The 27,188-nt window shown below is 51.7% G+C and overlaps 1 protein-coding gene across 3 annotated transcripts in view; it reads left to right on the forward strand.

The window, feature by feature from the left end:
• Positions 1–27,188, forward strand: part of PKNOX2 (PBX/knotted 1 homeobox 2) — a 184,695-nt gene that overhangs the window by 65,789 nt on the left and 91,718 nt on the right. For all 3 annotated transcript variants that reach the window (XM_024740828.1, XM_024740830.1, XM_024740829.1), the window contains exon 2: positions 25,460–25,568. The gene's annotated coding sequence lies outside the window, so the exon portion shown is untranslated. The remainder of the gene's footprint in view (positions 1–25,459; positions 25,569–27,188) is intronic.

A 27,188-nucleotide genomic window follows, 5' to 3' on the forward strand; every position in this document is an offset into this window, starting at 1 on the left:
TCCACACACATAGGGAGCTTGGCAGCCTGATGGATCCAGAAAATGGTTCTGGGCCTCCACAGGGAAGGCTACGCAGGTGCGGCTCTCAGAAGTAGGTTTGCTTGGGTAGAGACCGAGAAGAGCCGATAATGCCCTGGACGGCAGTCCCAGCCCCAGCTCCAGGGACCTGTCTCACCCAGCTCTGGCCCTGAAAGGAAGACGTTCTGTTCCCCTTCCCTGGAAACCCCCTCAATTACAGGAAGCTGGGTGTTATCTTAAGGTCTGTAAACGGCCTGCCTGCTTTTCCAGCTGGAGCTGTTCATTCAGAACAATTAGCACACAGTTTAGAGCTGGAATGGAACATATGGCAGGGGGTCCCCAGGAGCGAGCGTGTGGCAGCCCGAGAAGGAGGGAAGCGGCCTGGGGAGGGGCGGGGTGGGGGGGCGTTGGAAAGGGGGTGCTCCAAGCAGGTACACCTGCTCTCAGTGTTGGAGGGAACAGAAGTGTGGGCTTGTGCAGACGCCTTCTGCATCCCAGGTCATGAGTGCATCCAATGTCCCTTAAACTGACATTTTATGTCAAGAGACTTGAGAAGCCCCATAAGCCTGGGGAGCATCCTTCTCTGAGGAGCTTTAGGGCAGATGCCCAGGGTCTGTCCTGGGGTGAGGGTGGGAATCCTGAGGAACTCGTATTTACCCAGACGCCCTTTGATGTTCGTTCGTTCCCTAAACTGACGGGGACCTACTCTGTGCCAAGAACTGTCCTAGGCATTAAAGAGACATCTGTGAAGAAGACAAACCAAGATCCCTGCCCTCGTGGAGTTTTCACTCAGACGCGGCACAGCGGTCAACTGCTGAGCAGGTTAGAAGGCAGGTTAGCCTCTTCCCAACTGGCACGGTCAGCCCCGTGACGGCCTTTTTCCAGGCGAGGAAATGAAAACTCAGAGTCTGTGAAAACCTGTTCAAGTTCTCTGAGCTAGGAAGTGGTGAGGTCTGGATTTAAACCCATCTGGCCCAATGCCTGTGGCACTCACCTTGCCTCAGAGACAGACAAGACGCCCCAGCCCATACGGGCAACCTCCAGATGGTCTGCGAGGCCGCAGAATCACCGACTCCTGCGCAGGGAGATGTTCAAATGGCTCAGGCCCTCAGCCTTTCCCGGAGGAAGGGTAGCTCCTGGAGATTTAGTGTCCTGCCTAAGGACACATCCGGTCACACTGTCGTAGAACAGGAGCCTGGAGGTTCTTTCTATGGAACCACGCCAACTTGTCAGGTCTTCGCAACAAGCCCGCAGCTGTGCTCTCAACAAGAGCCAGCCTCCCGCGATTCCAGAGACCGTGCACTGTCCCCCAGGCCCACCTGCCCCGCCTGTCCCAGGTCAGAGGGACCCACGGGCTGGACGGGGCTGACTCATGGAGGCTCCCTCGGGCCGGGACGTGGCACCACCGGGGAGGGGGCCGCCGAGCAGCGTGGCCACGCCACCCCCAGCCTGAGTTTCACTGTGCTTGAAGGAACGGCTGTAAACAGGCGTCTTGCTGGGTCAGGAGCTAAACAGCCCTCTGTCTGGAAGAAAAATGGCAGTAACAGCATCGGGGGCAACTGCGAAGGTGAAAGGGAGGGGAGAGAAGAGGCAAACTGACCATAATACGGTGTTTATGAGACTTAAATTGGAGCCCAGGGCAGGTGAAGAACAGAGCTATAAATCCAGCCTCCTGAAAGAATACTCTGGAGGTAGGAGACACAAACTCACTTAAAATATGTCTGAGATGAGAACCTAAGATCGTTATTTTTGAGTAAGGATATAAAATGCTAAACAGTGCCTTTATTAGTCCTTTCTAAAAGCCAGGTGTAAAATACTGCCATTCCCAAGGTTGTGTTTTTCCTTTTTTTGTCTTTTAATGGCAGAAGTTAACATCTCCTTAAGCCATTAGCCATCCGTCCCCAAGGTGAGCCCCCAAAGCGGTTCTGCCAGGGACCCCCTCCCCTCACCCAGGGGGCAGGGTGGCCGAACCCGCTAAGCCTTGCACACCCCTCCCCAGCCCTCTCTCGGCCCCCACTAGCTCCCAGTGCCCGCCTGGCAGCCGGTGGCTGAAAAGGCTGAGAAGTTTTATGGGTCTGCCCCAGTAGACCCTGTCTCCCACCACTTGCAAGTTTGGCCAATTGCTCCCCACTCACAAATACCTAATGCTGAAGATATTCGACCACTGGAACACTGCCGGGCAGGCCCGCCCCGGGGTGAGTGGCGCTCACTAGCTCAGCCCGGGGTGCTCTCAAGTGGCATTTCTTCTCCCCGTGCCGGCTCTCTTTCTTCCTTCCTTCCCACTCTTTCTCCCTTCCTTCCTTCCTTCCTTCCTTCCTTCCTTTCCTTTTCTTTTCTTTTCTTTCTTTTTTCTTTTCTTTCCATCAAAGGCTGATGCTACCAGAGAAAAAAGTTCATAAAAATGTTATGTCCACCATAAAAGCCCTAATGTGGCATTCTGCATGATCCATGCATTAACATTAACATTTCCCAGACAGTTATTGTGAGATAATGGTCCCAGCCATAATTCTTCAGCGGCAACGTTCCTTCGAGCAAATGTTACGGAGGAATAAATGACTTGCCGAGTGTGCTGCTGCAATGGGGTGGGGAGAGGTGAGCGGCTTGAAAATGCAGACTCTGGATCTTAGAGACCCCAGCACAGCTGTGGAGGGGGCTGGGGCTTATTCTAGGTCTGACCACAGACTCTCTATGGACCCTGAGGCCAGGCCCTCTACGTTCTGTCTCTGTTTCACACAAATCCCATCTTTCTTCTCGGTGCTATATTGGGAGAATTGGCCAAGAAAAAGGATTCAAGGCATCAGGCTCACAGGCAGGGCTGAGAGGGTGACGAGTGGCTTTGGTACCTTGACCCTCAGCATCCTCCCCCGCGTCACTCCCCCTGTGGTCCCAGCGCACTTCACCCTCACCTCTGGTACAGCACTTATCGCCTTGGAGTGTCATTACAGTAAGTCCCCTACGTACGAACCTTCAAGTTGCGAACTTTCAAAGATGCGAACATGCGTTCCATCGTCATCAGGCGTGAGTGACATTGTAGCTTGCCTTCCATCTCCTATTGCTGACGCTCCTTCAGCTCTACCGCCTCCCACCTCCTCTCCCTCCTCCAGTCAGTAACTCTTCTTGCCTGTTCACTCGATGCCAGCCCCTGGATGCCGGCTGTTGTTCTGTATTCTACTGTACTTTTCAAGGTTCTGTGCTGTAAGGTTAAAAGCGTTTACTTTTTGTGTTTGTTTTTTATGTATTATTTGTGCGAAAGGTATTGTAAACCTATTCCAGTACGGTACTGTAATAGCCGATTGTGTTAGCTGGGTACCTAGGCTAACTTTGTTGGACTTACGAACAAATTGGACTTACGAATACACTCTCAGAACGGAACTCGTTCGTGTGTAGGGGACTTACTGTATTTGTTGACATGGCTGTGTCCCCTGCTATAACCGTGCCCTCCGTATGAGCAGCAAACAGACCTTAGTCTTTTTGGTGACCTAGCACAGAGCAGATGTTCATTACGTGTTGGTTGAAAGTGGGGATGCATGGATGGATGCATGGATGGATGGATGCATGGATGGATGGGTGGATGGATAGTTGGATGAGTGACAGCAACAGAAAAAGATCCAGAAGTGAAAGCAGACCAAAAGATGAACAGGATTTGACATTAGGGATAAGGGGGGAAATACCTAAAACAACCTTTATTGAACAAAATTATAAGGGTGTGGGCTTGAATGGAACTTAGGGATCGGCCTCTGTGCTCATTTTACTCTTCGGGACATAATACCTAGAGAGCTGGGGTCCAGGCCAGGACTAGAACTCTGGATACAAGTTCAAGGCTCTACCAGCTACCATCTTGCTGCTGACATGCAGGCTAATATGCAAAAGAACCTTTTTCTACTCTCAAGGAGTTGCTTCCTAGTGGAGGGGACACGTCAGGCACAAAATCAACTTACCACATCTCATGTGGAGTGCTGCAGCGGGAAATGTCTTCAACTGGGAGACTAAAAGTCACGACAAAGGATATGGGCCTTGGAGGGTGAACAAAACCAGAAAAGGCAAACTGGGAGGGGAGGGAGAACATTTGAGAAGAGGGAACAGGGTGGGCAAAGGCACAGAGATGGCTGGAAGGAAGAATCCCTCAGAGATACTTAATTTGTATCAGTGGGTGTTGAGTGCACGATCCCGGGAGACCACTGGCTCTTGGGTTGAACTTCCTTAGACCGTGCCGCTTTACTGCTCCCTGCTACTCCTCCTGACAAGTTATCAGCTTGTGGTGACACTCTTGGCCACGTGGCCAGCTCTCTGGCTTGCGCCTGGCTGGGCCTCCCAGCTCCAGGGATGGCAGCCATATCCCGGTCTTCTTTCCTACCTCTACCCAGACATCAGGAGCCACCTTCCTCCCAGAAGTGTTAGGACGGGGGAATCTCTGTGAGAAGCACAAGGGAACGTGTGGACGCTTTTCCAAATGCCACATGTCATGACCACTATGATCTCTCCCAAGAGCAGTTGCCCAGAATGCGGGACCAGATTTATTACACCGGCGAGGGAAATGGGGACCTCTACAATGCATTCGAAGGACCCTGGAGAGGCTTGGCCCCAATCAGAAGCATCTTCCTCACTCAGGGGTCTCATCATGTCCTAGAGCTGGCAGGGGCCTCGGAGGTCGACTGGTTTAACCTGCTGAGCTGTGAAGGCATCTCCAGTAGCAGACTTTCGTTCTCTTCCTAATAAGTCCTGGTGAGGGCACCTCTTCCTGCTGGGGCAGCTCTCACTGGTAGAACACCCTCACATGAAGGGGAATTTGTCTCTATCACTTCCACCTTTCTGTCCCAGTTCTGCTCTCTAGTCATGCAGTGTAAGACCATTGCCTCCTCTGCAGAGCGGCTCTTTAAACACGGAAGGCAATACGCACGTCCGTCCCTAAGTCTTCTGTTCTGCAGGTGTATACCCTTCCGCAGCATCCCAGCCTTCCTCCCCAGGTGCGCTGCAGATGATCAACGCTCCCCTTCGGAAGCAAACACAACCCTCCAGAGTAGGCTGAGCCATTGCCTCCTTCACCTGGACTTGTAGGAATGCAGCCTCAGATTGCAGTTACCTTTTTTTTTTTTAATTTATTTAAATTTTTTTGGGCTGTGTTGGGTCTTCGTTGCTGTGAGGGCTTTCTCTAGTTTTGGCGAGCGGGGGCTACTCTTTGTTGCGGTGCGCGGGCTTCTCATTGCTTTGGCTTCTCTTGTTGCGGAGCACGGGCTCTAGACGCGCTGGCTTCAGTAGTTGTGGCACGTGGGCTCAGTAGTTGTGGCTCGCGGGCTCTAGAGCGCAGGCTCAGTAGTTGTGGCGCACGGGCTTAACTGCTCCACGGCACGTGAGATCTTCCCGGACCAGGGCTCGAAGCCGTGTCCCCTGCGTTGGCAGGCGGCTTCTTAACCACTGTGCCACGAGGGAAGCCTGCAATTACCTTTTTATTGTTTGGGGCAGCCACATCATAACACGGGTACCTATTGAATTTTCAGTCAAACATCGCTATTTTTTCATATGTGATGCCTTTAAGCTCCACCTCTCTCACTTATACAGTCTGCATTTCACTCTAACAGTATAAATTTATACTTCTCTCTAGTCGACATCATCGCCTTGCTTTCAGCCTGTGTTTCTGGCCTCGTGAGCCCTTTCTCAATCTTAATTCTGTCTTTAAACACAGTAAGTATCCCTTCAGTGAGTGGAATGATAGCACACCTTCTATAACGCTATGCAAATGGTCGGTAAAAATGCTCAACAGCCCGAGCTATTTATTTCAGTGTGAAAGACCTCCCTCCACACTGAAATCAGCTAATCAATACTGATTGGGGACAATCCCAATCCAGCTAAAAGTCCAACCGCCACTCTTCCCATCCAGCTTACTCTCTTTAATTGAAGTATAGTTGACAATATGCTGAAGGATATCATGGAAGATGTTGCATATCTTGCTGAAATCAAGATACTTCTCAGAATTTTCTTTATCTACCAATCTAGGAATTCTGTGTGTTTTTAAGTACAGTAAAGTTAGTTTGACATGACTGTTTTTCAGTGAAGCTATTCTGGTTTTTGGTCACCAATTCTTTCTTTCATAAATAATCCAATTTAGAAATTTTGTTAGCAATTAATATCAAACCTACTATCACGTAGCTCCCAGAATCTGATGTTTACCACTTTACGAAAATACAACTTTTACGTGTTTCCATCTCTGAAAACTATTTCTTTTCATCAGTTCACAAACAGCTAACAGTGGTTCTCCAACCCTATCTTGAAGTTCTTTCTGTACTCTAAGATGTGATTTGCTGGTGTCTGCAGCCTTCATTTTATTTAAAGCTATAAGAGGCTCGTTTACCATCTCCTCACCTATCGCAAACTTGAAACCTTTATAAATCATTTTTCTAGTTTGACGGTCGCTGTCCTTGAAGAAAACAAAGCAAAGTGGGAGTTAAATCATTTACTTGCCTTCTGTCATCTGTAACCTCCTACGTCTGACCCGGGCTGTAGCTGCCTCCATCCCTTATTTTTGTCTCTGTTTTGCTTCAAGTATTGCTTTTTAAGAGAGAGGAGAGGGAGAGTATGTGGCAGGGTGGGTAGGTGGGGGGAGGAGGTTTCCAGACTCCACTCCATTCTGGTCTGTGGCCTTCCCAGCCCACTGCTGATGGGTTCAGGCTACTCTTGTGTATTGCTTCTTGTTTATAAGCCCCTCCTTTCATATTCTGCACATGTGCTTTTAAGTCATCACACAGCTCAGATTTGGAAATGCGGACAAAAGATGTGATGTCCATTACATTTCACATTCACCATTAGAAAGACATAGGTCAAAGCCTCCTCTCTTAAAAACATAATTAGCTGGGCTTCCCTGGTGGCGCAGTGGTTGAGAGTCCACCTGCCGATGCAGGGGACGAGGGTTCGTGCCCCGGTCCGGGAAGATCCCACATGCCGCGGAGCGGTTGGGCCCGTGAGCCATGGCCGCTGAGCCTGTGCGTCCGGAGCCTGTGCTCTGCAAAAGGAGAGGCCACAACGGTGAGAGGCCCGCGTACCGCCAAAAAAACCAACATAATTAGCAATGAAATTCAACCCAACCAATATTTTCTGATCACCTCTTATGCCCAAGGCATAGTTCCAGGTACAGAGGTGAACAAGAATTGTCCCTGCTTTAGACACGATGGAGGAAGCAGACACACAAACTACCATAGCCCTAGACAGGATGAGACGAAGATGACAATGCTGGTTTATTCTGAGTGTTGCGAGAGCCCAAAGGGAAGAGGGACCATTTCTGTCTGAGAAGATCCAGGAAAGCTTCCTGCAGGAAGTAGCATTGATGTGGTCACGGCAGGCTGGGGAGTGTATCAGAAGCCAGAGGTGAAGAGGCCATAAATTCCTTAGGAAGACACAAAGGTAAGGAAGCAAGATGGTGTCTGGAGAACAGCAGATGGCTTTCTGTGGCTAGACCATATGGTGGGCTGGAGTAGACTACAGCCCCAGACATTCGTTCCAAGCTTTCTCCTCTACTCTGGTGTCCCATCAAAACGCTGAGCACAACACACCCTCAGATAAACTCACCAGCACCTCCTCTAAACCTATTCTTCCTCTGTAATCAGGATGGTGACGTCACCATCCTCCCAGTAAACTGAACTTAGAATCAAAAGATCTGCCTTTGAATCTAGGATCCAGCTCTTCCTTTCTCTGAGCTTCTATTTCTTCATCTGTAAAATGGGAGAACAGGGCCTAACTTTCCTCCTCACATAGGAGAGTTGTGAGGATGAAATGAGAAAGCGTGGAAGGAACTGCTTTGTAAATGGTGACGTGCTCTGTACAGGCAAGATGTCACTCTGATGACGCTGGTCCCTGGATGGGTGCACAGGGCGGTAAGTTGTCGTGAATAAAACTGAGGTTTCCTGTGCGCAGTGCCTGGTATTTCTGTTAGTGCAGCGCCTTGTGGAGGGAACTGGAAAGGTGAGGCGGCCAGGGAGGGGAGGCCGGAGGCAAAGGGAGCGATGTGAGAAAGGCTGTTGGGAGGTGGCAGAGACCCAAGCCCGTTTTGGTTGGAGCTGAAGTGGGCTGTATTTGAGATTCTTCAAAGCTGTGGGAGTTCATGCTGAGTGCCAGGCTCCGCGGGGAGTCACCCTGCCGTGCCTATGGAGAGCAGGCTGTGAGGTGAATCGGGAATGTTCCTCTCGGCACCTTCCTGCAAGACTCCTAATGCAGAAAGATGGAGCGTGGGAGGTGGGGAAGGCAGGGGCAGAAGGTGCTTCAGGTAGACACACCCGCACCCGTCCTGTCTGCCTCCTGTCACGTGCTGCACGCTGCAGGCCCTCTGAACACAGAGATGACAAAGCCACCGTCTCCGATCTCAGAGAATGCCGTGGGAAATGCCGGTACTTGTAACCCAAGGTGGTAAGCGGCATAAAAGAGGAGAGCTCAGGGTCACAGGAGTGCAGAAGTGGAAGTCACCATTCGCCAGAGAGGAATGATGCCCAGACAAAGCCTGCAACGGGAGAGAGCCCGGGCTCTCCAAGCAGATGAGGCCGGCAAGGGCATCCCAGGAAGAGAGGACAGCAGATGCAAAAGCACAGGGGCGGCCATACGTCTGTTCTCTACATCTGTCTCTACTTCTGCTTTGTAAATAAGATCATCTACACCAATTTTTTTCAGATTCCAAATATATGCGTTAATATACGATATTTGTTTTTCTCTTTCTGACTTACTTCGCTCTGTATGACAGTCTCTAGGTCCATCCACATCTCTACAAATGACCCAATTTCGTTCCTTTTTATGACTGAGTAATATTCCATTGTACATATGTACCGCATCTTCTTTATCCATTCCTTTGCTGACAGACATTTGAAAAGGAAAAAAAAGCACTGGGGCCTGGGAAAGCGTCTTGAGCTCCTGGAAATGCCTGTTGACGCCGTGCGGCTGGAGCACGGGGTGATGTGAGAGAGGGAAGAAGCAGCAGAGTGAGGGCAGCGGGGAGCTTAGACAGTGGGGCTGGGAAGGGGAAGGTATTTAAAGTACATTTAGGACGAAATAGCAGCATGTGATGGAAAGGAGGTGAGAGAAAGGGGAGGAAGGAAAAAGAGAAGCTGAGGGCGTCTCCAGGTTTCCTTCCGGAGGGCCTGCAGTGACAATGATGCCATTCATCCAGAATGAGGAGCAAACGTGGGGGGAGAGTGGGCAGAGTGGAGACAGTGGGGCTCATGGTTGGGCGTGGCCGAGTTTGGGGAGGGGGTGCCATGGGGTATCTAGACAACATCCTACCCCCTTCAGTTTTGCACCTCAGTCCCGCTGTCCCAAGTAGAATGTATTTGTCTTTCATCTGCACTATAGCCCCTTGAGGGCAGAGACTGGGTCTAACTCACCTTTGTACCTGGTGCTGGGATGCAGCACGAGCTGTCCACAGTTACACACCATTTCTTTACCTTCTCTGCCTGAGCTTCTTCACGCACTTGATAACGCCCCAAAGGCAGCACGGGAAAAGCAGACACGCCCGCTGAGTCCTGGCCATGCCCCTACCAGCCGCGTGGTATGGAGTGTGCTGCTTGACCCTGGAGTCTGTGCTGTCTTGTTTGGTAGCCACCAGACACACGTGTCTATTAAAATTAAAATTAAATTAAATTACAAATTCAGTTACTCAATCGCACCAGCCACAATCCAAGCGCTTACTAGCCGTGTGGTGTCTACGGTCCTGGATGCTGCAAACAGAGGACACCTCCCTGCAGAGAGCTCTGCTGTGCAGTGCACGGGGCCATTGCCTCACGTGGTCAGCAAGGGTCAACTAGATCACGTGCGTAAAGCTGGGCGCCACGGCTGGCGCACCGGAACCGTCAGCAAACATCAGCGGTGCAGTGGTTCGGACTCCGCGCTTCCACTGCAGCGGGCACGGGTTCTATCCCTTGTTGGGGAACTAAGATCCCGCATGCCGCTGTTGGTATTCAGAATGAACTGGGAGACAGAGCCCAGGGCGCACAGCCACAGGTGCCTGGGGCCAAGACGACAGTCCCTGTCCTTGGGGAGAATAAACAGTCGCGTTGGGGAGAGCTGAAGGGCCTCAACGTACACTTTGAGAATTTGGGGTTGATGTGAGAGGCAGCTCCTCGGGAACCTCCAGAGAGAGGGGTTTGGAGGACTTCGGATGATCTCGGGAAAACAGAGGGGCGGTGCCCACTGTGACATCACTTCCTTATGGATCTGGGGGTGGGTCTAGCTCTGGGTCCTGGGCTGCAGCAGATGGGCTGGGACCTGGGGGTGGGAGGGGAGTGGGGATCCTGGCTCAGAAGTCCATCTGCGTTGTAATAGTGGGAAAGGCACAGAGCTGGCGTCCAGATGGCCCGGCGATGTCTCTTCCTGAGCACATGCTGCGTGTCTGCAGGCTTTTGCCCCTCTTTTGTGCCCTGCACGTCTGGGGCCAAGCGGCCAGGTCCATTAGTGACCTGCAGTCAGCAGGGAGAGGGGGCAGGTTGTTGCAGGAGGCCGGGCAGCTGGGACAGAGGAGGCAGTGACGTGGGGAGGCTCCATCACAGAAAGCCTCACCTTCCATCCCTGCGCTGGGAACCAGCCTGGACCAGAAAGCAGAGATTTCCTGATGAGGTTGCCCCTTGGTCCCCCAGCCCAGCAGACAGCCCCAGCTGAGGGCCTCGGATGGAACAGACGGATGGACAGTGGCTTATCCCTGAGGAGCAGCCTCCCTGGAGGGAAAAGCAAAATATTCACTTTGGCTGGGCAGGGGAAGGCGGGGAGGGGATTCTGGTGCAGGGAGAAAGCTCCAGGCCGCGGGGCTCTGGCCTGGGTGCACGCTCTCACAGATCCTCCGTGTGGCCACAGAGTCACGCCCCTCTGGTCGGCCCTCTGACCAAGGGGCTGGACGGCTCATCTCGAAGTCCCGTCCAGCCCTCTGTTCTACCATAGTGTGTGGAGGTGGAGGGGAGAGGGTGTGAGTGGGCTGCAGTTTTCCTTGGGCTGCAACCTGCTCAGAGATCAGAGGCTCTGTCTTCTCATCGAGCGGCTCTCTGCTGCGCTCCCGTCCCACCGCCTCCCTCCCGTCCCCCCTAGGAGGATGGATTGAGGCAGTGTGGAGAAATCCGAATAACTAGTCAGAGTCCTCATTAACCCCCTGCAAGGATGCTCAAACATTCACTTTGCTGTTTGTGAAGCAGAAAGAAAACCCCTCTCCCTACATTAAAATTGATGCCTTATTAATCCCTGTGCTCCCGACCCGGGGGCCCGCTCGCCCCATCCTGCCTGAGGCCCAGCGGCTCCGTCACTACCCTGGGCCACTTGAACTTTCTATTATTTATGGGCCCAGCGCAGAGAAGCCTCTCTTCACAGGAGCGGGCTTGGTGCCAGCTCAGAGGCAGCTGCTTTGTTTTCTCCTTGGTGGGGCTGGACCCCACCCCAGGGTGCAGTTGCCAGGCTGCCGCAAGGCTGCTGTGGTGGGTGGGTGAGTGAATGGTGGTGTGGACGCGTCTTTCTCCGGCCTGAGAGGGCACGGTGAGCCGCTCTGCTCTTCAGACGAGCCAGCCCAGGGAGCGAGCGGCAGCCTCTTATTCCAGTGGTGGGCTGGGCTGTGAAGACCTGAGCGTTTGCCTGGCCCTTTCTGCACACCTGGACCCACAGTGCCCCGTGGCCTCCCTGGCACTACCCCACACCAGGCCTTAAAGCTGTTCTCTGGCCCTCCACCCAGGCAGGCAGCCCACATTGCACACCCTCCACATCAGAACAGAAACCCACAAATATGCGTCATGTGCTGGACCTTGAACCAGGAGCTCTGGGGGATCCAAAGCCATTCGAGGCACAGTCCCTACCCTCAGGGAGATTGACATGCCCACACACACAAAGGATCCTGGTGAAGGGAGGGAGGGAGGAAGGAGGAGACCTGAGCAGTGGAAAAGACTCCTCTGGGTTCTCTGAGCCTAAGATGCTGTGGAGGAAATAAGACCTGCTAGGAGCCCCTCATTCCTTCCTTCTGCTTGGTACTGGCTCAGCCCTCTTACTGGCTGCCGATCTGCCCTGTTAGGGTCTGTCCACATCTCTCGCCTGTCTTGACCTATGAGCTCACAGCCAGTGTCTAGCCCTGGGTAAACTATTTTGTGGCCCTCTGTATATTAGGTCCCTAAAGACAGCTTTGTGAGGAAAAGGAGGAAGAGCTGAAAGTGGAGAATGAGAAGAGAGAGGAATTTAACCCCCAGCTCTTATTTCCAACCACTTTAATTTACGACACTGAGCGATGGCCAGAGGTCACCTTCCTGATGGTTGACTCAGGCCGGTGAGGGTGATCATTCAACCAATACCTGCAAGTGCCACCGTGTGCCAGGGATTCAAGGGGAGCCGAGCAAACCTGGGTCCCTGCCCACAGGGAGCTTATAGCTTAGTGGAGAAAACAGGCCTTACCCAAATCATCACAAATGAATATATAATTATAAACCAAGTTAAGTGCTCAAATTGAATCCTAAAATGCGATATACAAAGGAGGCCTCCCTGGTCTGAGTGGTCAGCGTAGCTCCCCTGTGGAAGCGGCTCTGGCTGACATGTGAAAGTGAAGCAGACTTACTAGTCAAAGGTGGATGAGGAGAGAGCATCTTCCAGGAGGATGGGATGGCTGTGCAAAGGCCCTGTGGTGGGAAGAAGCATGTCCTCTTCGAGGGACCAGTGCCTGGGTGGCTGGAAGGCCAAGAGCCAACTAGATGAAGCAGGAGAGCTGGGCAGGGCCAGACCACCCTGACCTTCTAGGCCAAGGTAATGATTTTGGTCTTGATCTCAAGAGGAATGGGAAGCCAACAACTGTTTGAAACCAGGGAGAAGAGGGGGAGGGGGTAGAATGGAAATTTCACTTCAAAGAGGTCTCCCGGCTGTTTAGTAGAGAACAGATGGCGAGCATCTATATGTTAAATGGGTCATCTTATTCCCTTGCTCTTTGTTTCCTATCTCCCACTTTGGTGAGCTGAAGTCTGTAGAATGTGCTGGAGCTTTATGAAGGGAGATGCATATCTAATTTCTGATCATCCAGTATTCAGCCTCAGCTCAGAACCTGCCAAAATAAACTATCACCCTTGAAGTGGGGTCTCTCCTTTCCTAACTTGCAGAGACTCAGGCAGTTGTGTTCACTCTGACCATTGCAAGCCTCCCTGAGAGGTGTCAGGAGGGGAAGCAACCTCCATGAGCTGCAAGCACCTCCTCCCCATTTGGCTAATGGCTCCTCTGTCCCGGTTATTCCAGCTGCTGCTGCTACAGAAACTGCTTTTGTTTAGGACAGAGCCCTTCCTTCATTTATTTCAATGAACATTAATTGATCTTAGCCTATACATAAGGATACTCTGAGGGTCAAACCCCGCACCGCCCTTGCCCTGGAGCATCCTGCCTATTGTGCGAGCCGGGTACGTGAACATACCCACAGGAGGCAGAGGGAACTAAGCAGCAAGGGTAGAGCCACCGGATGGCCTGGTTCGCCTGGGATGGTCTCAGCTGGAGCCTGCAGTGTCTGTGTAATCATTAATCTCCTCCCCTCTCAAAACTGTTCGGGTTTGGGTGGTACCTTATGTGGTCACCCTAACAAGGGGCCATGGCTGTACAGAAGTGTGCGCCATTCTTTGCAGGAATTCAGAAGACATCCCGGGGTGAATAACGATTCACCTGAGCCCTTGAAGGATGAGCCGTATTTCAGCTACTAGAGAAGGGAAATGGAGCATGTCGGTCCTGGAGAGCAGAACCGGCGGCGGGCCTAGCGGAGGGAGTGAGGAGTGACTGTGCAGGAGAGGACGCACACAGCTTACCTGCAACCTAGGCCAGCTCAGCAAACTTTTAACGGAATGTTCTAGACGGTACGTATTTCAGGTTCTGTGTTGTGTTGCAGATACTCAGCTCTGCCGCTGTTGTGGAAAGCAGTCCCAACATAGGCCATAGTGAAGGACGGGTGGGGCCGTGCGCCAATAAAACTTTATTTACAAAAACAGGCAGCCTTGGGATTTGACTTGGGTATGATTTGCCAGCCCCTGACCTAGAGGTCGTGAAGGAGAGTTATGAGACATAGGCCTGGAATGTTCGGTAGGGGCCATATCGTGAGAGGTCTCAAACCCCTGACTTATTTATGGTCATCTAAGGTCCCAGGGTTTGGAGGGCACTGGAGAGAAGCAGGGAGCAGTGAAGAGAGCAGACCGGCTGGGGCCCGGCGCCTCCCTTTGAGGCAGGTCTGTGGAGCTGGAGTGCTGACGTGCCTGGACACTGGCCGCCTCCTGTAGAACCTTCCCTTTTGTTCTGGACACGCACCCGCCCCCACTCCCTATCCTCAGGGGGCTCATACTCTCTTGGGCAGACACTGTGACAAGGTGCTACCCTCTCCTTTCCCAGGGAGCAAAAGGCAATTAGAGACCGCCCTCCCCTCCCCTTCCGACTGCACTGGGCTACTGGTCAGGGTCTCATGCCGGCAGGGCCCCCCAGAACTCCCGATGGATGGACTCCGGTGGCTTCTCGGTTTAATTATCACGGTGGACCCTTGGCTGCAGAGCTGGAAAAGGGAGCAGTTAGCCATCTGCCACCATCCATGTGTCCCCCAAGCCCACCTTTCCTGTGAATATCCCTAAAGAACAACTGGAGATCTCCTCCCATGTTGCAGAAGGTCCAGCTTCCCAGGAGTCCCAGAGAGGAAGGCTGTTTAGGTTCTCCTGCTCTTGTCTTGCTGCAGGGTCCTGCCAGGGAGCAGCTGCCCCCCTTCCTCCCTCCATCCTGGGCGTGTGGCCTCCTTGGCCCTCCCTGCCCAGCTCTCCCCACTGTGGGTGCGGCCCCTTCTCTGTCTTTCCCATAACAAAGCTGCTGCGTGGGTACATTTTTACTACCGTGGTGGCTAGGCCTGCCAGGCTCCCTCACCCCAGGTGTAACATTTAAGGGGGCGCCCCAAAACTCAGCGATCAAGAGAAATAATATTTTAATGCAATATTTTTTAGACATGAAAATTAATGACAAAAATGCATGATAAACAAAACATCAACATTTTAAACGCTGGGAGGATCAGTATTACTGATTCTTCCTTTCTCATTGAATTCTGGTCTGTCTAGTCTGGGCACAGTTACGGGTCCTGTTTTCATCCCCATTACTGATGTTTGGGGTGCCCCCTAAAACTTTGTGGCCAAGGCAAGTGCCACTGGTCCCAGCCCCGGGAGATGCCAGAGGGGGGTATGGCTCTAGGACAGGGAGCAGAACACGTTACACTTGACACAGGAGATAACGAGGTAAGGTCTTCAAATCCCTCTCCTATCCCCGCAGAAGGAATTTCTCGCTGTCTGTTCTCTCCTACACAGACTGGCCTGCCACCATTTCACCTGTTCTCCCAACCAACACCTTCTTTCTTCCCCCTTCTGCTCTGAGTTTTATGCTCCTCCATCTTTGTAAGACTCTGGCCTAGATTCGCCAGGAAGTTAGCGGGGGAACTTTCAAGTCCTCATACTCTGCTCCCTTTCATTTACCTTTTCTCCTTTGCCCTTATTATCTGACCCTGTATATTTTCCTTACTATCTTGTTATTGTGTGTCCACTGCTCCCATTTCCACCCAGACCAGAATGTAAACCCATTGAATGCTGAGATTTTTATCTTTTTTGTTAACAATTGTGAACAGTTCCTGGCACATAGCAGACACTCAATAAACATTTGTTGAATGAGTGGATAACAACTGAGTTCCCTTTTCTTTCATCTTTCCCCTCCCAGAGTAGGCCTGGCCTCCTCTTTAATAGCCAGAAGACGTTCAATCTTTTTCCTAAATGAAAGAACATCTGCCCTTGGCCTCCACCCTAAGCCGTGCACAAAGGCAGCAGAAGCCTTGAAATCACAGTTATTATCATACTTAACAAGTTCAAACTAGGGAATAGAAACAAATATTTTCCAGAGCAAGCTTAGCCTTTCCAAGGTATGTTGTACATTTTTCCCCCTTTTAATAGGGAGTAATGTCCAAGGGAAGATTTGAATTTCATGTAATCTGAATGAATACTGATTCTTTTTGTGACCTTGGCCAAGACACTTTAAGTCTCAGTTTTGATTATTCCATCTGTAAAATGTGTATGTTGATTCCAGTACTACCAACTTTACAAAGTTACTGTCAAGCTCAAGCCAAGTGTTAACCGCTGTGGCTGGACATGCTTTGGGATGTATAACCACTGTGCGTACGTATAGGTGTGCAAAGTCTAATTAGCACCTGGCCAAGGCAGAGCAAGGGGTCTCCTAATGAGACCACAGCAGAAGTGACCACCCAGTCCTAACCTTCTTACTTTACAGATAGAGGAACTGAGGCCCAGGCGGTGATGTGCCCAGGGTCACACCCTGAGCTCATACAGGAGGGTTATGGGCAGAAGCCAGGTGTCCTGGCTCCCGGTGCGGTTGCTGGCCTCTCTGAGTTTCCCAGTTGCTGATCCCACAAGAACAGGGATCCTGGGCGTTGCTCTCAGCTCTCAGCCGTGGGTCAAAATCACCATGGCTGGAGGGGAATTCCTGACTTTCAGGTATCCTTTCGAAACCCAGCCCTTCACAGGCAGCCTAGCGAGGAAGATATTTTAAATAAAATCCCTTTCCCATCCTTGCCATATCTGAGATTCATTTCTGAGAGACATCTGAATGAGAATTTTAAGGATGTTTCATTTCCTGGCCTGGTTCTGGTTCCTTTGCTGTCTTCCAGGTGCTGGTTATGACTGAAACCTCGGTAAGGCAGGCGGTGTGAATCCGGAGTGGGGACTTGTGCCTGGGGTGCAGGTCATCCGGTTGGCAGCCTCTCCAGACGCAGTGTGATCACTGCGGGAGGGAACAGGGCCCTGAGAAGGGCAGGGAGGCACAGAGAGATTAATCTCTTCGATGTCATGCTTCCTGTGCGTTCCTTAATGCCTGAAATTTACACGTGTGGGGGAACAGCGCAATTTCCCTGGAAGACATGAGGGGAAGTCACAGCCATCAGGCTGTTTTGCAAGTGGGCGTGTACACAGGGCTCTGAACTGACCACACTAGCAATCTTTTGGTGTTTTACGAGGTGTGTGGCCATGGTCGTGACCGAGACCTGGAATTTATGCCTTTGCTTGTCTGTAACAGTGTCTCTGGGGTTGTGTGTGTGTGTGTGTGTGTGTGTGTGTGTGTGTGTGTGTGTGTGTGTTGTCATCACTTCTTTGTGACCACGTGTAGATCAATGTATGTTTCTTTAAAAAAAATTGTTTCTGATTTTCCTGCATAAATTACTCTCTGTAAAAGGCCATCCGGAGCTCAGTTCCTAGCATCCTTTTTCAATAAAGCAATATTATCACAGCCTAGTCCCAAAACTGGTCCCAGGAGAGACTTTTCCTAGATTCTTTGTCAAACGAAATGTCACCGACTCACCAAATGATGAGAAGAAGAATTCTTCTTGTTTATTTCCCAAGTGAGGCAGAGCAGACGCAGCTCATCCTCTTCGTATCCCCTCCCTGGCTGGGAAGCAGGTGGGCAGGTGGGCAGGGGAGCGGAGGAGGCCACCCTTGAACTCTGCCCTTTCACTTCACGCCTTAACCAGCTTTGTGACTTTGGGCAAGTCGCTTTTCTAACCTCAGTTCCCCCTTTTAAAAGTAGGACTAGGGACTTCCTTGGTGGTCCAGTGGTTGGGACTTCATGCTTGCATGGCAGCAGGCTTGGGTTCAATCCCTGGTCAGGGAACTAAGATCCCGAATGCTGCGCGGTGTGGCCAAAAAGTATTTAAAAAAAAAAAAAAAAAAGAGGAAGAAGAAGAAGGAGTAGGACTAATAACACCTCCTTTATAAGGCTGTGGCAGGGATAAATAAAAAACCAGGCAATATAATTCTTTGTAAGAGACATTAGCATGTTGTGTGCCATACGTTCCACATCTCCTCTGCTGAACGGATACATTTATTTACTCCTTTCTTCAACCAGTATTTATTGAACACCTAATATGTACAAAATGCACATTAAGCTCTGAACACAGTCAGCTTAGGGGGGAAGGCAAAGAGATAATCACAGTTTCGCAGGATAAGTGCTAAGAGAATTGTGCCTAGGATGCTCTAAGCTGCTAGAAACTTCCTGTGGCAGCCGAGTGGAGGATGGGGAAGGCCTCAGGGAGGCTGATCAGGAGGCTGTTGCTGAGCTGAGGTGTGGCGGAGGAGACGGAAAGGAGGAAAATGCAGCTCACTCTGCCCGGGGGCAAAAAAGAATGATTAGCTTGTATCATGATGAACTGACCTCCTGCTTCTGGATCGGGAAGGCTGTCCTAGAACCCAGGGTCTTGCAGCAGCCCGGTCGGGTGAGGGAGCAGGGGCTTCGAAGCTGGAGGGTCTGACCGCCAGGGGAGGAATGGCAGGGTGCAGCCGGAGAAGGACTGAGCCCAGCTGAGGGGAAGGAGGGGTGGACAGGCAGGGCTTTGCAGAGATGTTCAAAGGGCTTCTGACGGGGCTGATGGCTTCCCCAAGGAAGTTAATCCAGCTGGAAGAGTTAAGCAGCTTTAAATTTGGGGCTCTGGTCTTAGTTGAATTTCAAGGGGCACTTGCTTTCCATGATGGATTCCCTATGATCAGGCTTTAACTTGTGTCCTGTCAAATTCTGCCGGGGTCTCCTGACTGCTCTTGGCCTTCCTGCTCATCTGTTCATTTCTCTCATTTAATAAACGCACATGGAGCCTGATGCTAGGCCAGAGCTGGAAGCATGAAGGTGAGGATCTCCTCGCTCAGGAAGCTCAGAGCTGAATGGGAGGGACACCTATAGGGATACATTATAATAATTTAGTGAGATACAGCCTGAAGTTCATGGCTAAGAACTTTGGACTTTATCTTATAAGACAGCGGTCCCCAACCTTTTTGTCACCAGGGACTGGTTTCGTGGAAGACAATTTTTCCATGGACTGGGGTGCAGGGGGGATGGTTCAGGCGGTAATGGGAGCAATGGGGGTGATGGGGAGCGATGGGGAGCAAGGGGGAGCGACAGGGAGCGAGGGGGAGCGACGGGGAGCAATGGGGAGCCATGGGGAGCAATGGGGAGTGACGGGCAGCAAGAGTGAGCCATGCTCAGTGGTGGGGAGTGACGGGGAGCGACGGGGAGTGAGGTGGAGCTGTGGGGAGTGGTGGGGAGCAATGGGGAGCGACGAGGAGTGACGATGGTGGAGAGCGATGGGGAGCGATGGGGAGAGAGGGGAAGCCGTGGGGAGTGGTGGGGAGCGGTGGGGAGCGACGGGGAGCGACGAGGAGCGATGGGGAGCCATGCGGAGCCATGGGGAGCGGCAGATGAAGCTTTGCTTGCTTGCCCGCCGCTCACCTCCTGCTGTGTGGCCCTGTTCCTAAGCAGGCTGCGGACTGGTATCAGTCCGAGTATTATAAGAAATACGTTCCCAGTTATCAGGGGAGCAGAAAGACTTGCCTTGTGTGGGGCTGAATCTTGAAGGATGAGTATGATTTTGCCAAACAAGATCTAAACAAACTATTCTTACTGTCATTGTCTTAATAACGATAGTCACCATTTATTACAGGCTTTGTCTGTGTCAGTGCTGAGTCCTTTATTATCCACTGAGCACATCATATGTCTCATGGAATACCACTAAATCCCTATAAACACCCTGTGAGTTGGGTGGTCACACAGCTAGGAGGAGGGGATCTAAGATTTGAATGCAGGGTGGTCTGACTTCAAAGTTTTTCCCCCTGTACTATGTCTTCCACATTCACTTATTAATATTAGTGTAAGAGGTATATGAAATAACCCATGGTTTGGTCACATCTTTCAATTCAGAGACACGCTGAAGTATAGAGAATGGTAATGCCTTTGACAATGAGTAATAATGACTAAATAGGCTGGTCAAGCATTGATCCGGTTTAGTATTTTCCAGTAGTGGTTGCCCTTCATGTGACAAGACTGCTCCCGTCGATGACCTACGTGGGTACACCACTAACCTCGGTGTATATGGAGGCGTAAGAGAAACTGAAGACACCCGTCTTGTCCTCAAACACTTATGATGCCATTGAGGAGATTTAGACTAACACGGGAGGCAGAAGGTCACAGAACTGAGTAAGATTCAGGGCCAGTCATAGGATGGGGGAGCAAGGGTTTGACTTCATTCCACTGCAGAAGCTCAGAGAAAGGTAGGACTTGAGGGTTGGCTAGGACCTGGGTAGCAGAGAGGAAGCAGGGGCACAAGGCCCACCAGGGGGGCATGATGGCCTGAGCAAGGGGGGCAGAGGACCCAGATATGGCGTGGGCTGGGTTGTGAGACAGGGCAGCCTGGCGCGGCTGGAGAAAAGGCTCAGGTTTGAAAGACCAGGGGATTAAGTAAGAGAGTTAGGTTGAGGCTGATTTCGAAGGACAAAAAAGGAGGCTAAGAAATTTGGATGTTGTCTCCGTAGGCCTTGGCAAGTCATTACAGACTTTTGAGCAGGGGAGAAACAAGCCTGTAAACTATTTTAGCCTCCAAGGAGGCCCTCTCTTCCTAGAGGATTGGAACCTGGTCTCTTTGAGATGGGTCTCATTGCTCTGGTGAAATCTGAGGCTTTTGCTGGGACAATTGAGTTCAATTAGCTGATCAAGAACAGTCAGAGAACGGGGTCACATTGTCAGGTCCGGCCTCTTGCTTTACAGACAGCAATGACGAAGATTGATGATGATGGCAATGGACAAGAATTCAGAGGTAAAGGGTTTTGTGCAAACATCACAGAGCAAACCTGTGGCAGAGCTGGAACCAGCCACCCCAGCAGGGAGGTGGGAAGAGACTCTATCCTTGGGGAAATGCCTGAGGGTCCTGGGAGGCAAACCACACATCCATGGCTGCACTTATGCAAGAATAGGGCCTGGGAGGGTCTCCAGAGTGAGGATGAACTCTTTCAAGGCTCTGTGGCCAATGAGGACAAAGACTTTGGTGTTTTTTGCTCCTGGGATGGATACCAGGGTGGGACAACTCCCCCAAAGTGGACAGGAGGAAGGCCTTTGGTTTGGGCCTCTGGCCAGAGATTCCAGAGGCTCATTCCTCAGGGCTGTCCTATTCATCTGCAAAGTGTTAAGTCAGGTTGGCTAAACAGGCAGAGGTGTTCTCTGGGGAAGCCTGCCCACCCGTCAGAGGTCAGAGGGTGCCCCAGTAAAATGACCTTGAGGAGGCAGGGAAGGGACTGATCAGAGCTAAAGAGCAGAGGTGAGAACATTCCATTTCTTGGGGATCTCGTGGGGACAGAGGGACTTTATCTTCAAGATGAAGGTCCTGCTTCCTCCTTTGTCCCTGAAGCATCTGGGCCATCGGTCACACAGGGCCCATGTCTTCCCATCCATCTCTCTCCCTGTCTCTCTGTCTGCCTCCCTGCCCGTGCAGCTGCTTGTTAATTGAGCCCCAGCCCAGCCTCAAGATTAGGGCAGCGGTGTCACAGGCTGCCTGCCAGCCTCTGTATGGCCACAGAACAGAGGCGGCTGCGTTTTCTCTGGCAAGATCTAAAAAGGCACACTCAGGACCCTCCTCGGGGCAAGGTGGGCGAGCGTGGGGGAAGGTGGCCGTGACCGTGGGCAGTCTCCTTGTCCCCCAGCCCAGACTGTCTTTCATTCTCCCCAGGGCCTTCTGTCCTGTGAGTTGCCTTCGTTATGCTCAGAGGAATAGCTGGCCGTGACAGAAAGAGATTACAGGCTATATTTCTGCCTTGGAGCTTTCTCCAGGCTGGTGGGAACCAGGCAGTTGTCAGTTCTGGGAAAGGGGAAATGTATGCAGATTGCAGTCCTGAAGCGGTGCCCCGCACAGGGCTCTCTGGCATTGCCGGGACCATCCTTCCTCTCTTAACTGCGTATTTATTGGTCTCTAAGATAAACGGGTGTGATTTCCCTCTGAGGGGCTGCACTCCTCAGTGCCGTCTAAGGGTGAGGGCAGGGGGCAGAGGCACAGCTGGAGCAGAAAGAACAGCAGGCACTGCAGCAGGTCATGGGGAGGGAGCTAAGGCCCCCTCAGCTCGGGAAAGGACACAGGTAGAAGGAGGGGCTGCAGGACACAGCAGGTCCCCCGCCCCTGGCACCGTGGGCTTTGGCAGAGGAGGGGTGGTAGGGCCAACAACCAGAAGCAGCGTTGTCACACGTGACAGGGTACAGTTATGTCCCTATCATTGACCCGTGAGCACCTCAAAGGCAGGGAGAGCTTGTGTGTGTTTGTGTGTTTCATCTTTGCATGCCCAGGTCCCAGCACGTGGTAGGTTCTTAATACGTGGAGTCTAAATTGAAGCAATTTGCATCTGCCCAGAAGAAGGGAGGAGGGAATAGTAAAAAGCTACCCAAGAACAGAGCTGTCATCTGCCAAAGTAAGTCTCAGACACCCGGGACATGAGGCTCGGCAGAGGCCCCAGGAGTGGCCCACCCCACAACTGAGGGCACATCACCTCTGCCTCATCCTTCGGGAAGCCCAGCATTTACTTAGCACTTATACTGCAGCTTCTCCCTTTGGACTGTAAGAAATATAAGAGCAAAGAGAAGTGGGGAGGTTGGAAGAGCGAAATGTCTGGAGTCAGAAGACACACTGCTCGCTGGCTGTTTTCTTAGGCAAGCCCGGTGCTTGACTTTCCTAAGACTTGTTATCAACCTCGATAAAATGGGGTCAACTACCTGGCAGGGAAAAAGCCACCTCTCATAAACTGCAGGTGCGACGTAAAACGGTGTGACCTTCTGCAAGTACTTGGTTAAAATTCTTTAAAATGATAGACCTTTGGATTTGGCAACGCCACATCTAGAAACTTATCCTAAAACAATGATCAAGTCTGGAGCAAAGTTCAGCTACAAGAATGGGCATTATTTGTTTATAACAGCAAAAACTGGAAATAATCTAAACAACAAATAACAGACATTTGTAACTGTAGTACATCCGTAAATGGAATGCCACATAGTCACTAAGATTATAGTGTATATTTCCCTTATATGCAAAGGTATTTATGGTATGTTGCTAAATATAAAAGGCTGCTTCCGGAGCAAACAGAATGATACTGTTTTGAAGAAAGAAGAGTTTTACTCTGCATATTATCTGTGGTTGTCTTTGTGTGGTAGGATCACAACTAACTTGACAATTTCTGGGAATTCCCTGGCGGTCCAGTGGTTAGGCCTCGGTGCTTTCACTGCCGGGGCCCGGGTTCAATCCCTCATCAGGGAACTAAGATCCAGCAAGCCACACCACATGGCCAAAAAAAAAAAAAAAAAAAAAAGTCTCCCTCTTCTTTATTTTGTGCAATAAGCATATATTATTTTGTAAAGGTAATAAAAATTAAGTTATTATATTGAAATATCGCCCTCGTTTTAAGAGTTAAAGAAGATACTATGTAGGAAAGTACTTTGTAAACTAAAAAATGATGCAGAGAGAAGACAGGGACTCTGCCCAAGAGGAGCCTCCAGTTTGGAAAGAGACGAGAGATGTGTAAGATAACCATAGCATGAGACAGAACGTGGCGAGAGCTTTCACAGGATGACAGACAGCGTGCTACTTGGAAACAAAGAGGAGGTAAAAATTACATCTGGCTGTAGAGGCAAAAGTCAGAATGTTCAGGTTGAACACTGAAGAATGGTGAGGGTCTTGCCTGGTAGAAATGTAGAATTGTGGCAGTGAGAGCAGTGGGAGGTTATGGGGCCGGTCTGGGGTTGCGTTTGGATGGAGGGAAGAGAGCCTATGGGTAAAGGGTAGAAGCTGTGCCCTGAAGGCAGTTAGGGCAGTGCCAGGTCAGACTGAACACCCGTAGGTGCCTGTAAGGAGGGAGTCCATGAAAATTCTGCAGTAGGGGGTGACACAGCCGTGCACCCATCCCGGGCACTGTCTGGCACGCAGGGGGCCCTGGGTGGATGCAGGGTGAAGCCGGGTGACTGGGAAGCTCAGTCCGGGGGTGGCTAACAAGCTGGGGTGGCTTGGCTGGCGTCGCCAGGGATGAGGGCCCTCTCTAGGTGTGTCCCAGGGAGCGGAAAGGCGGAAGACCACCTTCTGCCTGGACTGGACTGGAAAGCGTGGGAAGTGGGGAAGTGATGGGGGAGGGAGTGAGGTGGGCTCGGGGAGGGAGGAAGCGGACTCGTCCCCCAGGTTTGCTGCCTGGGGTGGGCAGGGTACTGGGAGGCACTCACAGAAGTCACAGGCAAGGCCAGTGGAGAAGGAACAGGCTGCTGCGGGAGTCCCTTGTGCTCACAGCATCCTCTCCGGGCAGTGGCCAGGGGGGCCTGAGCCTCCTGCCGCTTTGAATGTGCCTCATATCCGTCATCTCCTCTTGGGAGGAGCCTGGGCCCAGGGTGGCGAAGGGGGTTTTGTTTCAACCTAGAGAGATTTTGTTCATGGAAATTCATGAACTGCCCTGCCTGCTCTTGGAGTCCCTCTCAGCTCATCCCATCTCCGGGCTCCCCCGCTTCCTCTGCCCCGCGGCCAGGAATTCATACACCCCTCAGGATCCTGGATGCTATGTCTCTGTCACCTTCGCCTCCTAGCAGTGCAGGTGTGTGCGCCTGGGAAGCGGGAAAGTCTTGTTCAAGCAAATGTCTGAATTTCCATTTCCCACTGCAGCTCCCAGCCTGGCCACTGTTTAGCTCCGCCTGTTGCCATGTCACTAATTACATTCTTTACCGAGGTGCGAGTTGTTTTTACAGGGAGACTAAGATGGTGTTAACTAGGAAGGAATTGTGAATGTTGAAGATGCATTTACCTCCGGTTGTAGGGCTGGGGCTCTGGGCTGGAGGTGCTCCCTGAGGCAGCCCTGAAAACGCAACCCAGGTATCAGCAGCCCCCCTCCACCCCCATCCCACGACCCCGTCATCCTGGCCCCAAGCACAGCCTCATTGGAGTCAAATTAGCAACTCGATCCAGAAGGAGAAACTGACATGTTTGGGAAGTGTCAGGCCAGGCCTTATACTGGCGCTGACCACCAACCTCACTTCTGGTTACCTCGGTCCATTTCAAATATTGAGAAACAAAATTAATCCCCTTTAATCTAAAAGTAAGTAGTTAAGTCATGCAGCTGAAGCGCCCTTTAGGCCAAGGCTGTTTTTCACGGCTTTGGGTCCCCCACCCTCCTGACTGTTCCTCCCTCCCCGTACCCCATCAGCGTCCGGACTCCCAGCCGAAGCCTCCCCCACCCCTGGGAAAGCATCTGAAGCTCACCCACACACCTGAGCAGGTGGCAACAGCTGCCCTCTCTCTGAGTTCCCCACACTTTAAAGCAAGAAGCCAGCTGTGGCTTCCCGGGACCCAGGATCACTCAGGGACCTGCCCGCCCTTGCAGGAGAGGGAGCTGCCTGTGTGCCTGGTGCCAGGAGACCAGACGGCGACCACAGGGCACTTCCCGCCGAGACAAGGGTTGGGCTCTGACACAGCTCCGGTGGGTCTGAGCAGCCAGTGAGGAGAGGGGCGTGGTAGGAGTTCTGTAGAGCACAAGGAGTATCCTTTACCGCCAGCCTGGGAGAAGCGGGGCACAGAGCGCGTCCCCTCGCTCCCTGCGCCTTGAGCCTCCCCTCCTGAGCACTGCTCTGCCCTTTCTCCCAGGTGCACTGGCTCCAGCCAACAAGGAAGGATTGCTGGCCCAGCTGGAAGTGAGAAGAGGGGAGTGAGTCTCCTGAGGGCCCTCCCAGAGGCCACCGGGATCGCCCGAACAGTAAGAAACGTTTCTCCGTCCTTTAACACAAAGTTAAACCCTCCAGGCAGATGATCTTTTCTTCCGAAGACCTCGAGAACAAGCCCATAGCATTAGCTGACAGTTAGCACACACACGACCTCAGAGACCATAGCAGTGTATTGTTTCTGCTCAGCTCCTGGAGGATGGGGCGAGGGCTATGCCTCGTCCCTGTATACCTCTCTTTTCTTCTACGTATTCCATGAACGATAAACTGTTGGCACTACAGATGGATGGGCTGCTGCTTGCGCGTACGACGACGATGGTAACACTTGTACAACCCTCTGGAGCAAATGTTATCACCAGGGGGTGTTTGTGAAAAACTCAGTTCCTGGACCTCACACCAGAGATCCTGATTTGTGAGTCCAGGTTTAGACCGAGAATCTGTACCCCAAGTGTTTTTCATGAACACGGAGGAAACTGTATCCCAAGTGTGTGTGACGAACTATGAGAAATAGTTCCTTAGAGCGTATAAAGCATTTTGAATAGAGAATCTCACTTAATCCTCTTATCAGATAGGGTTTTTTAAATCCCCTTAAGTAACTTCATGATCTCACAGACCTAAGTATCAGTATAGGCAGGGATTAGAAATCCAGTTATCCTTTTTTCTCTCCAGTATACCATGATAAGGGCTGGATCTGTTTTGGTGAGATGGGGCCCCAGCTCCAAAGGACCCTGCCCAGGATTTTGTAAGTTTCCCTGATGTCTTAGGGCCACCATGATCTTCTAGCTCCCCGGTCTTCGTTTTGGGGGGGGGGCAGTAATCATTGCCAAATTCCTCACGAAAGCTGGTTTCTCTCGAGAGAAGGAGAGGGAGAGAGGCAGGTAGTTAGAAAAGCCATGGATATTGAAGAGGACCGCCTGTCTGACAGTGGCAGATCTGACCAGGCCTGGCCATCTGCTTCCTGTGCCCTCTGGCTGTTTGGGGAGCTCTGTTTTAGGTGTGTTACGGGGTGGGGAGCACGCTGTGGCTCCTAGAGGTGAAAACCAGAGAAGAGGGCATATCCCAGGGGTCAGGGCTTCCCCCCAGGTGTGGGTTGAGTGATGCCCACTTGGGGGACAGTCTTTTCAACAATCTTCGGAGCCTGTGCACACACTGACGTGGAAAGGAATTCACTGCAGACAGTGGCTGTGGTGAGGGCTTGGCGGGGATGGGGCGGATGGTAAAAGAGAAGGAGGAGGTTAAGGGTTAGAGATTCCTGGTGAACCAGCGTGGACGGGTGTTGTTGCCCAAGTCCAGTTATTCCTCTGGGCCTGGCAAGAGCTTCCTCCTGCCGAAGTACCTATTCCAGAGGTCGTTCAATAGACAGAGTCCTGTTTCTCTCCAGGTTGATGCTGCGGATGCAGGAGTCTAGATGCCTGGGAGAATGGAGGTTCCGCCGGCCCTCCCTACGTGGAGGAGAATACGTAGAATCTGGGGAAGGATGGACGTGGGTTGACGGACTGCTAGGTCCTGCTGTGGGTTGTGTCTTTCCATAGAATGGAAGACTTCTATGGATGAGATGGAGGCAACCTCAAACATCACCCTGATCTTCCCCCTCACTCCCCAACACACACACACACACACACACACACACACACACACACACACACACACACACA

This window comes from Neophocaena asiaeorientalis, unplaced genomic scaffold (assembly GCF_003031525.2).
Source record: "Neophocaena asiaeorientalis asiaeorientalis breed wild unplaced genomic scaffold, Neophocaena_asiaeorientalis_V1.1 scaffold308, whole genome shotgun sequence".
Classification (NCBI taxonomy): Eukaryota; Metazoa; Chordata; class Mammalia; order Artiodactyla; family Phocoenidae; genus Neophocaena; species Neophocaena asiaeorientalis.